Below are 13,189 nucleotides of genomic sequence, written 5' to 3'. Positions count from 1 at the left end.
CAATCACACGGGCGTGCTTAAGGCCATGTGACAAACACAGATGGAAACATGGTTGTGCGACATGGCCGTGCAAAAACAGGGTAGAAGATTTCCCCAAACATGGGCTACAATAAAACGCCACAGCCGGGCAACATGGCCGTGATCGAATCTACCAATTAAACACGGGCGTGTGTCTAGCACCCTTGGACAACACTGTTAGAATGACACGGGCATGTGCAAACCTACACGACCATGGGAGAAGTGAACCATGCCAAACACGCCCGTGCGACACAATCTTGTAGCGACATGGCCTATATACACGGGCGTGCGAGAAGTCCGTGTGGTGACATCCTAATTCGCGACAAACACGGCCAAGCCACAGCATACACAGGCATGTGCCCCATTCATGCCACTTGAAAAATTAGAATAATTATCTTATTTTATTTTTCTTTTATTAAGTTTTTAAGATTCATTCGTTTTTAAGATTCATTTGTTTTCCTTTTCAAAAAAAACACGACTTACCTTTAGAGTCAAGCTTACCATCCAGAGTTATCTCCAATACTCGATCTCGCCAATCCAAGGATATCATCCGTTCTTAATACAGGAAGTCTCACTCCTCCCCCTATCTTATTTTTATACTCTAATATCTATCTTTGTACATTTAGGGCGATGTACATCTTAAGTGTAGGGGGTATTTATTAATGATTGACTTGTTCTCTTGAAAAGCTCTCATATCATATTTAGGATAAATTTTGATTGGTTTATGATTTTGATTGATATATCTTAAATTAAAACATAGGCATTTATGCATTGATTGTTTAAACTTTAAGACATTTGAGAATCAAGCATGATAAGTTGATTTTTAAGAATTTAAAATTGTAGGTTGTTTCCCCAAGTCTAGGTATTACTTTGAATTGGAATTCACGAGTCTAAACATCATAAAGCCATAATTCTTGTGAGATTTTTGATCCTTTTGAGCATCTATTAATCTTTTCATGCTCACTTTTATTATTGCTATGAGTGCATCAGTATTGAACTGTTATTCTAGAACTTGCTTGATTATGCATGTCGAGACAACACCATTTGATTTGATATGTCAAAATGATTAAGGCACTTAGGATTAACCCACTCATGCCATGAAAAGCCTACCTCCACGATTAACCCTTAGTAAACCCCCTTGAGCCTAACAAGACCATTTCTTGTATTACCCTTATTGCTAACCCTTAACCCATTATTGTTGAAATCCTCTAAATTGATCCCTATTTTTGTCGAGATTTGAGTTGAATGAATTGCTTAGCTATGTCTTGTTCTTAATAATTAGTTTATGTTTTTTATTTAACTTGTTCTTAAAAAAAACTATGTATACATATCTGTAATTTTGTATTCTGAGAAGAAGCTCTGTTGTACACAAGTGAAGATTAACTCTTTTTCTAGTTAGGTAATTTTTCAATTCAATCTCGATTCTAACCCTTTCTTTCAGCTTGTGACCACACCCCCTAACCAAGCCTCGTTACAACCCTCTAAAGACCTCTTGATTGATGTATCATCTTAAATTATAGTGGTGGAGATTTGATTTTCATGCAAGCCTATGGTAATGACTTTTCAATATTGACTATTGAGTGTTTCATTTATTGTCCTTAAACACCTCGAGTGATTTGAGTGAACCTTTAGTGAGGATGTGAAACTCTGTGATATTCTGAATCAAAGGTAATTACTTAGATGCGGAGAGACACCTATGTTTGCATGGTTAAATATTCAACTTGGAATGTTTGAAACTTTTAGGTTCTTTTAAGTTGAATTCTCAATGTATGATTACCTATGGATTAATGTGAGATATTATCGATAGAAATTCTAAGTTAAGAAGAATTTATTTTGATTATGAGTTGAGAATTTTGCTTGAGGACAAGCAAATGCTAAAGTGTGGGGGTATTTGATAAACTGTAAATTATACATATTTTTTACCCCATGTTTAATGCATTTTATGGATGATTTCTCATTAGAATTAGTGAATTCGATGCTCCTAATGCTTTAATTTCATGTTTTATACTTAAGAGAGCATAGGAGAGCAAAAGGAACGAGAAACGGGCCAAAAACGAAGAAAATGGGCCAAGGTACAAAATCAACACGGCCTGGACCTCCTCACATGGGCAGACCACACGGTCGTGTCAATCTGGAAAAATTAGAGCATGACTCACATGGGTATAGCACACGCCTATTCCATTCTAACAAGCTCGAACACGGCCTGAAGTAATCGCACACGGACGTGTCATACTGGCGTGTCCCTGCCGAGCCCAAGTTACATCCAATTCAGAAAAGGGCACTTTTGAGGGCCTCTAGGCATTCCAAAGCCTATAAATACACCCTAGAGGAGGAAGAAAAGGGAGAATATGGGGTAAGGAATTACTCCAAGGAAGCCGATTGATCCATCTCAGAAGCCGAATTCATCATCAAGACTGAAGATCTCTCCTCAATTTCCCTTCAGGAGTTTTGGGTTTTCTTTATGTTTTGTATTCTTTATTCTTCTGAGATGTTTTCTTATTTAGTTATGAACTAAAACCCCTAAATACCTAAGGGGAATGAAACCTAAGGCGAATCTTGTTATTATTTTCTGAATCGTATGATAAATATTTAACTTGTTCTTACTTATGTGTTCTTAATTCTTGTTTTTGATATCCTAGGATACTGATTCAAGACATGCTCTTATTCAGAGGAGGAATAGACCCTGTCTAAGAGTACTTTGTCATAATTAAGCGGAGTTGATTGTACGCCTAGAAATAGGGTGACAAGATTTTACCGGATTAGGGTGAAACCTAATAAGGGGATCCATAGATCGAGTTAATGCAACCCTAGAGTGTTAATTAGAGAAAATTATCGGTTATTCAATCTAGGGAATAAACGTTATTAGTCTTGAATAGGGATAATAACATAACTTAGGGATCTCTACGGAACAAGTTGAATGAATAAATCGTCCAATTCGGAGCCAAAATAACAAGTAAAGTCTAGGTGGATTTTTCCTTAGGTATTGTCTTAAGTCAATCGATTTTCCCCAAAAGTAGTTCCCCAATTCTTTTCTCTGTACGTTCTTAGTTTAGATAATTAGTTAATTAAAACAAAAACCTCTTTATTTTTAGGCTAGATAATAGAAAGACAGTATTACTAGTACTTTTAGTTTTTTTGGGTTCGACAATCTGGTCTTGTTGAAACTATACTACTGTTTGATAGGTACACTTGCCTACATCGCGATAATAGTTAGTTCAAGAACGAGTAATTATAAATTTTTAAAACCTATCACGAAACTCGCGATTAACTGGTTTCATTAGTAAAAGTCTTGTGGAGACATTATAATTCAAAAGAAGTAGCATTGGAAAGAGAGGAAACGATAGGACAACAATATTCGTAGTTGTTTACGTCAGGTAAATTTCGAGGATGAAATTTATTTAAGGGGGAGAGAATTGTAACATCCGCATTTTAACTCAAGGTTAGGTACAGAGATGGATTGGGTCAAGAATTAGTGCAAAATTTTTGAAATATAATAAATAGGAATTTTTAGTATTAAATTAGGAAGTATTTAGATCCAATAAGAAACTAGAAAATTGTAACATCCTCAAAACCCCCTTGGCTGTAAATAATATGAGATAAAATTTTAGCGAAATAAGGTGTAAAATTAAAGAAAATGAAAGTTACAATATATCAAAAGAGAGTTAAATCAAGAAGCATGACATGATGTATTAAGAAGGGACTAAATTGCAAATATGCAAAAACTTTTATGGCACAAGCATAAATGTAACATCCCTACAATTGATATATAATAAAAGCAGTAATAAATTGAATAATGTATAATTGATTTTTTGGTAAAATGAGAAAATGATATAAAGCGGATAAAAGAGAATATTGAGGAGTATTAAAATGATAATAATAATAATAATAATAATAATAATGATTAAGAAGTAGATTTTAGTATATTAATTTAAAGTAAATGCTAAATCGTAAATATGTGGAAAGTTTTTGGCTCGTGTAAATATCCAAAATTTAAGGGATCGAAGTGTAAAAACAAGAAATTTTAAAGACCAAAAGTGAAAATAATTCAATTTACTAAGATATGGAATTGGCATGCAGGGACCAAATTGAATAGGTGAAAAATTGTCAGGGACTAAATCGTAATTTTTACCAAATTAAATGATGATTCAAGGATGAAATTTTGAAAGATCATAAAGGGAAAATGGTCAATTAGCAAGAGGGAGAGTTCTAGAATGTAATGATGATGTTGATGATGTTTTGGTAATTTTTTAATTAATTAGTTAGTTAAATATTATTTTATTAATATTTTGCTTAGATATTTATTATTATTTTATTTAGAAAAATGATAGTATAAAAAGAGAGGAAGGATGAAGGAAATGGATCATCCTTTTAACATGAGTGAAAGGGTGAGTAAAAAAGTTTTCTTTTCTTTACAATTTAGTCATTTACCAAGAAAAGCTTACATTTTTTTCCCAAAATTTTTGAAAAATTTCCTTAGATATTAAATAGAGAAGATGAAGTAGAGATTCTAGAGAATAAGCTCATCAATTTATAAGCAAGAAAATAGTAGATGAAAGTGGAGAAAATGAGAAGAAAAATGAAGGAAAGTGGTGAAGATGAGAAATGCATGGAAATAAAGAATAAGTGAAGAAATTCTTGACAAAGGAGGTAAGTTTCATACTAAACCTACTTGTATTTCAATAGATTGAGTTAAAGATTTTTTGAGTGAGATGTATGAAACATGTATTTAATCTAAATACTAGAAATAGAAAGTATTTTGATGAAGGATAGAGACTTAAAACACTAAATTGGTAAGAGAGAATGTGATTTGTATGGTGAAAAGTACTAAGATTAAGAAATGAATATGTAATCTACACATAAACATAAGTGTCTAAATTGGATAATAATCAAAAGTATAGCAATTATGTGTGAATGAACGAAAGAGCAAAGAACCATGGAAAACAAAATATTTTTTTCATTAAAACAGTTTGGACAGCAGCAGTGACTTAATTTTGAAAATTCACCAAAAATTATAGAAATTTAGTTAGAGATTGAATTAAATATATAATTAAATCTTATTGAGCCTAGTTTCATATGGAAGAAACGACGAATTTTTGTGAAACAAGGTCGGAGTGGATTAGGATTCCCTTGTTCTAACTTTGGAAAATCATAAGAAATTGTAAAAAAAAATTATTAGGGTTTTAAATTTATATTTTTAAATTCTTAATGAGTCTATTTTCAAAAGAAAAAAATGGAAACATCATCCAAACCCCGTACTAAGAGATAATTAATTTTTAGTAAAGAAAGGTTGAAGCTGTCAAACAGCAGAACATGGACAAATTTGAAGAATTTACTGTACTTATTTGCTAAGTCATTAATTTTGAAATTTTTATGATAAAAATATATTTGAGTCTAATTTCAAAAACATCATGCGGATCTTAATTTCAAATTCTGTAGTGAATTCTGTAGCTCAAGATATAAATAATTTAGTGACTATGACTCAAGTGGACAACTTTGATATGAACACATAAGTAAATAGTGAAATTATAGATAATGTTACATATAAGCACGTTATTTACTAAAAGTTAGAGATTCTAACAAATATATACATAAAGGATGTGAAATGGAGAGGAGGAGGAGAAAAAAATATGAATATATATATAGTAGATGAATTTGAAATGTTTCAAAATGGTTGTAAGTGATGGAATGATTAATACATGTGAGTATGGTTAAACAAATAGATAAAATAATAAGTGAATAATTGTTAATTGGTGTGATATTGAATTCTTTGTTAAAATTTTATGAAGAAATAAATATGAAATATACGTAAAGTGGGTAAACTACTTTGAAAGTGCAAGTCCTCCAATGGTCTTACTTGAAAACTTTAATATTTGTGTTAATTTTATATACTTTGTTATCTTTGATTGAATATCATGTTTTTATAAGGACTTGATATTAGAAGTAGATGTAAGTGGATGATATGTAAAATGAAGTGGCAGTTATGACATTAATTTGAATATATATTTAGGTAATGATATATAAAAATAAATAAATAAAAATAAAGCATGGAACTTGTAATAAAATAGAGACGACGACAAGATGGCAAGTTCGCCATGTCACGATGTGGAAACCCCAATGTTGCGACGATAATTCAAAAATTTTTATGAACTTTGTAGTTTGGCCTTTGATTAATTGTGGATATTTTGATGAGCTTCTTTAACTCATTATTAGTTCTAACGTAAATTCAATTATTACTAAAATGAGTTAATGATCTACATTAATTAAATAATATGATAAATGGATATAAAATTTTTAGTAGTTGCTTCGGCAACAAATGTGACATCCTGATGCCTTGACTTGACGATCAGGTTGGGTATGGGGGTGTTACAAAAATACTCCTTAGGTAGGAAAATTTTAAATAGATAAATTGAGTTAATTGAAAGAATAGAGAATTTGTTGTGGCCAAAGTAGGAAAAATAATAGTTTAAGAGATATATAGTAGTAGAGGAAATGAAGGAAGGATAAAAAAAATTTTAACCAAAGTATTGTATGAGTCATCCTAGTAAATATGAAAGATGAGGAAGGACAAAGTGGAAATTAGCCAAGTAGATATTTATTAGGTGTAATGATGATGGGTAAAAGTAAAAATATGGATGACTTAAGAACTTATTAGCAATTTGACCATTTTAATTAAAACGGTGAGATATTTTAGTGAAATGGTGTAGAAAGTGGTAGAAAAGATGAAAATATATCATCTTTTCACCAAACCAAACCATCACTTCTCCCCCCAATTTCCATCCAACTTTTCTTTTAATTCGCTTCATGTCCTTCCTCCATTGATGAACTATCCAAGCTTTAAACCTTCATTTTCTTTGAAATTTCCTTAGTAAAAACCAAAGAGAAGGCTAGTGAACAACTTTATTTCATGAGAAAATTTTCATAGATGGGTTAAAAGAGAGAAAAGCCTGAGTTAGAGTTTTCGATGTTCAAAGAACTAAGGTAAGAGATGATGAATTATCATGTCATACATGTTTATTTTTATTAACTAGCATAGAAAAGTAATATGATTTTAGTTTTAACTTATAAATGATATATGTTTTATATGAAATTGAAGAGAAAGAAAAGAAGGGAGAGGATAAAATTGAAGGAAAAGGAAAGGAGAATGCCAAGGAGTGAAGGAAGAAGAAAATACATCTCACGCTTTTTGTTGTAAGTACTACAAGATTTTTAAATTATTTTTATTTAAATGCTTATATTGTAATATGGAATTACTTAGAATAAAAATGTAGAATATATATTTATATTTTTAAATAGATAATAAAAAGGGAATTAGATTATGAAATTGTGAAATTTGTAAAGAAAATTATTGGTGGAGAATATGAAATGGTATATTTGTTTGAGCATTAAGTAATGATGTTGTGGCAAAAGTATATGTGTGAAAAAGATGTGACATTTGTGATTTGTGAAATTGGGACTAAATTGTAGATGATGAAGAAATGTGAAATCTTTTCTAAAATACTTATGTAAAGTATTTAAATGCATGAAATTCAAATTTTACGTCCAAGTAGACAAAATTAGAACTACTAGGATATCAGTGGCATGCCATTAAGGGACCTTAGTGCGCTCTCCAATTATTAGCACATTAGTGCTCTCCATTTAGCACATTTGTGCTTTCTGTATAGCACTTTAGTGTTTTTTTTCAATAATGCATAATAATGCACCTCCGTATTTGTTATGTATATCCGGTGTGTTCTATAAAGCCTATTATGGGCTAAGAATATGAGTTGTGAATAAAAGTGAAACATCAATGTGTTGATTAAGTTTGATAACTTACAAAAGGTAAGTTAAAATTTATTAAAGGTATAGTTGAAGAAACTTGTATGTGTGTAAATATGTATTAATTGAATAAGTTTAAAATATTATGTTATGATTCATTTACCTATTTATTCTTGTAGTGCTTACTAAGCCTTCACCGGCTTAATGCGTTTATTTTAACGCGTAGGTACAGTTAGACTCGAAGAGATAAAGTTGGGCTAGGAGATCTCTCATCTCATCACATCCTCAAGAGCTTCAAGAGTAAGTACCATATTTTGAATTAAAATGACATGTACATAGGTAGACCAAATGTGTTCCCATGTGTTAGGGACTAAAATACAAACTCTTGAAACTCTATCTATTTTGGTTTTACTTGAAGTATTTTGATTATATATGAATGAATTATTGAACCTATAAATATGTTTTCAAATGTGGTTTGTTAATATGATGATTATGATTGATTTGGAGTGGTTTTAAGTAATTTTAATATATTTTGAATTGGTCATAAGTGTTGAGAGGAATATATATATTGTAGGCGGTTTTAGTGAAGTTTTAGATTGTTTTTTGCCAAAATTTACCCAAGGTATAGATATCAAGGGTATAGGTATCGATACCTAGGCTTTGAAATACAAAATTGCCAAAACAGTATGTGATTTTGGTATCATTTTTGTTTTGCTATCGATATTTTTCCCCTGTTTTGTGTAGAAACTGTGTTAAAATCATTTCCAAACATAATCTAACATCCAATAATGACCCCACACGTTTATATCAATAATTTTTTAGTTAAATAAGTTAAAATACTATGTATAAATGTTTAAATTAAATAGTGTCTAGCCAAAATTATTTTGACACCAAATGTCATAGTCTTATACCGGGTCCATACGATTGGATCGGGTATAGGGGTGTGACACATGTATAACAGGTTTTCATTCAATACTTTTTATGGCATTTTACCCAACAAGATTCAGGCATTCAATACTTATTCCAAAATAACACATGCTATAAATACATCAATCGCACATTACAGCAACAAGCCTTTCATATTAGTACCAAACAATTAGCTATTCGGTCAACCAAACAATTTTGCAAACATGCCATTTAGTTAAGGCCAGTAATGTACCTAATTTAGCCACTTTAACACATTCACTTAGTAAATTACTAAGCCCAACCAACAAGCTTATTTTTTCATACAAGTTAACAAGTTAAAAAATATTAAAAAATCCAGGTTAACAAGTTAGGACCCACACCTTATTTTTTTGCACTATTGCAGCACACTGATGGAACTCGTTGTTTAAGACATTAAATCAAGCCTAAATTAAAAACCAATATTTTATAAAAATTAATATGCCACCTAAACACCCCTAAAACACCCTCTTATGGGTTCAATCCAAACAATATAAACCATAACGAATTTTCATATCTAAATTAGCTAGGTTTCTTACACTGGTTTGATGCGAAACGTACATGTGAGCATCTAACAGCTTCACTGTTGGTTTGGAGCGTTTAAGTTGACACCTAACACCATTAAATATTGAAAAATCAATAGCTATAGAATCATCAAATTCTTTAATCCAATCAATTATCAATTTCCCCATTAATTTTTCATCTTTTGACAAAAGATTAACTTGTAAGTGATATATTGGTGTAGTAAAATTTTGGGGAAAATGAATTTAGTGTAGATTTGGGGAAAAATGGGAAGGAGTAAAAGTTTTCGAAGAAACTAAAAAGGTTTTTAGGGTTTGAGGTAAAAATGTAAAATATTATTGTCGAAACCATTTTTGAAAACGAGGTTGACTTTAGTTTTGAAAATGATAAACGAAAATTGGGAGTCGCCACCAATCGTTTTTGTTTAGGTGTGATTGGATCACCTAGAAATTTACTCATTTTAATAAAACATTTTGATTTACTACAACAACGATTTTGGTCCACGAAATTTGAGAGAACGGGTTCGGGATTCGGTTACGTACGAGGAAGGATTAGCACCCTCGTAATGCCCAAAATTGGTACCTAATTGAATAATTAATGTCTTAATGTCGAAAATTGAAAAGATTTAAAATAAATTTTGAAATATGATCCATTTTTTATGAATGTTTGGGTAACTTGAAGTGGATATTAAGATTCTCTTGTTTCGAAGAAATAAAATATCACATCTAGCACATAGGACACAACATTTCAAACTTTCGATATCAAAATCATCTCATAATTTCCAAATTTATGTATTGAAATTTTAAGAAAGATATTCGGTCGTTCGGTCAAACGATAAATCGAAACCCAACACGTAGGGCACAATTTCTCGAAAATTCCAAAAAACAGAATATTTCCCCCCTTTTTTTAAAAAAAAAGTCTTAAGTAAAAATGCAATAATATGAAACGATCAAGATTCTCTTGTTTCCAACACGTAGGACACGATATTTCAAACCTTCGATATCAAAATCATCTCATAATTTCCAAATTTATGCATGGAAGTTTTAAGAAGGATATTCAGTCGTTCGGTCAAACAATAAATCGAAACCCAGCACGTAGGGCACGAGTTTCTCAAAATTTCCAAACAACGGAAATTTTCCTTTATGTTAAAAAAATCCTTTTTTATGTATCGGATAAAGGTTGTGGTACGATTTTATTATGCTATGCAGAATGCAATTAGAATAGTATACATATCGAAAAATGTAGTAAATGTAATGATATAAACGACGATAATGAGTACAAAATAATTGATAAAATAAATAAAGAATCAATGAAAACAATAAGTAACAAAAATTACTTAATAACACCAAAGGAAGCTCAAATGATAATGATAAGAACTAATTTAAAAAGGTGAAAAAATGTTGGGCAAAACAAATAAAAAAAGGATGGTGAGAATAATAATGATAATAACCATATAATAAGAATGACAATAATAATATTATAAGTGAAAACCTAAGTGAGTTGATTTATAAAAGTATGCAAAGAATGGGTAACAAATAAATGAATGATTACATAGTAATAATAATAATAATGATAATAATAATAATAAATATTTTAAAGTTTGAAATTATTTTAGAAGGTATAAATAAAATGAATGATAAAATAATAGTAATAAGAGTAACAATGTAAAAAATATATATGTATATATATTAATTTAAAATATAAAGATGCGTATAAAAATTTCAAAATAAATGTTACGTATGATAGTTTAAAAGAAATTATACGTATAAAATATTTAAAATTGATAACAATTTAAAAATACGTGATATGCTCAAAAGTAATGACAATAATAATAGTAATAATAATATAAATAAATGCAAAATAAAAAAATAAAAAATATATATAATATGACAGGATCAATATAAAATTAATTAGCTTAATAATATGATGATAGCAATAATAGTAATATAATAATAAAAAGTAGAGAATGATAACAATACATTAATAGGAATAATAATAGTATATTGATAATAACAATAATGGAAAATAATGATAAAATAATAATAAACTAAGGAATAATAATAATGCTAACAATAATATAATATAAATAATACAACGTGAGAAATAACAACAACAATAGTAATAAAAGAATGAAAGTAATAATAATAGCAAATAACAAGCATGAGAATAAAATATAATTAAGAACAATGATATTTAATTAGTTAATAAAATAGCAAAAAGAACGAAAGTGGACCGATTTGAAATTAAAACAGAAATTTGTGGCAAATTTGAAAGAAAAATAAAAGGGAGAATGACCAATTTGAAAACGCAAATAATATGGGAGGACCAGATAGGTAATAAACTCGTTCCCCAAACGCGCCGTTTTATCAGAGCGGCCGAATGAAATAGTAAAGAAGTTTCAGGGGTAAAATTAAAAAAGAAATGAAAGGGAAATGGGACCACATTGAAACCGGCCTCAAAAGCGGAAGGACTGGGGGCGCAAATAGACCCCCAGTCCAAAAATGCACAGATCCTTGGCGGGTTAGGATCAGATCTCGGGTCTGGGTCGCTAAACAACGCCGTTTTGGAGCTATTGAACTCAGCCCCAAACGACGCCGTTTCAACAGCCTATAAAAGGAAAAAAATTTTAAAAAAATTCATTCTCTCATGGTTTCTGAAAAAAAAAAGGAAAAAGGGGAAGGGGTTTCTCTTTAGGGTTTCCTTCTCCGGCGATCGGGCCACCGTTGGTCTGTCGCCGGTGACCACCGTACATGGTGGCCGGAGGCACGAAATCGCCCCCTTTTCAACCCGGTTTCCTTCCCCGACTCAAATCTGGGTTTAAAAAGACCAAAAACCGCTAGAGAACCGGAAAAAAAACAAGGGAACTCTTCGATTCAAACTTCGCCGACTTGAAGAATGTGAGAAAAATCCCCTTTTTATTTAAAGTATGTATATATGTATGCGTTATTTGGAATAAACTTATAAAAAAAATCACCTTTTCCTCTCAAAAATTCTCTGTTTTGATTGATATGTATCGTAAAAAATTACATTGTTTGTCTGAGGCCTATTTATAGCCGAATACAATGACTATTTGTTATTGTTTTGCTTTGCTTTCTTCTTTGCTTTCTCTCTTTTTTTTTTTTGCTTCTGTTTTGCAGGCCTAGGGGGGTCAACGGCGGTGAAAACATGCTATTTTGGTGTAAGGTCGAAGGCAAAGTCAAACTTTGGGCAGTGTGCATGCCAAGGGCGCACATGGAGGGTGTACGGCGCAAGGGTGATTCGGAAACCCTAGGGTTTCTAAATTGTTTTAGGCCATTGGGCCTTTTGGGCCTGTAGGAATTGGGTTAAATGTGATTTGGGTTTTTGTAAATAGATTTTAATAATTTTGGACTTTTTAATTCTTTGGGTTTTATCATTACTGTTGGGTTTTCTGACGGGCCGGGTAAATTTGGGCCCGTACAGATAATTTGATATTCAGTTTATTAGAATTTGAAAACTCAACTCAATTTGAACTCAAAATTCGAAAAAAATTCGAATTGACTTCAATAACTCAATTCGTTTAATTTAAAATTTAAAATTTTTTCAATCTTTTTCAGTCGAATTAAATTTTACTTACCTGTAAATTAAGACAAGATGTTAATCCTTCAAATGAGCTTATGACTTAAAAAAGGAGATAATAATAAGTAAATAGTTCTACTAAATATGACTACATATAGGAATAGTCCTCTAAAACAAAAGAAAAAGTAAATTAAAGAAAAGATTGATACATTTTTATATATTGTAGATTTTTTCAAAAAATATTTTTTCCAAAATCATAAAAAAAATTAAATATTTTTTAAAGTGTAACTTTATTCTTGATTTTTTATAAAAAAAATAAATTATCCATTATTTTTAAGGATGAAAAAAAAATCGATAAATTCTAATCCACCTAACCAACTAAAAATGATATTTAAAAAATTAAAATAAATTAAAT

The sequence above is a fragment of the Gossypium hirsutum genome, chromosome A01 (assembly GCF_007990345.1).
Source record: "Gossypium hirsutum isolate 1008001.06 chromosome A01, Gossypium_hirsutum_v2.1, whole genome shotgun sequence".
NCBI classification, from domain to species: Eukaryota; Viridiplantae; Streptophyta; class Magnoliopsida; order Malvales; family Malvaceae; genus Gossypium; species Gossypium hirsutum.
This window is presented reverse-complemented; position numbering follows the sequence as displayed.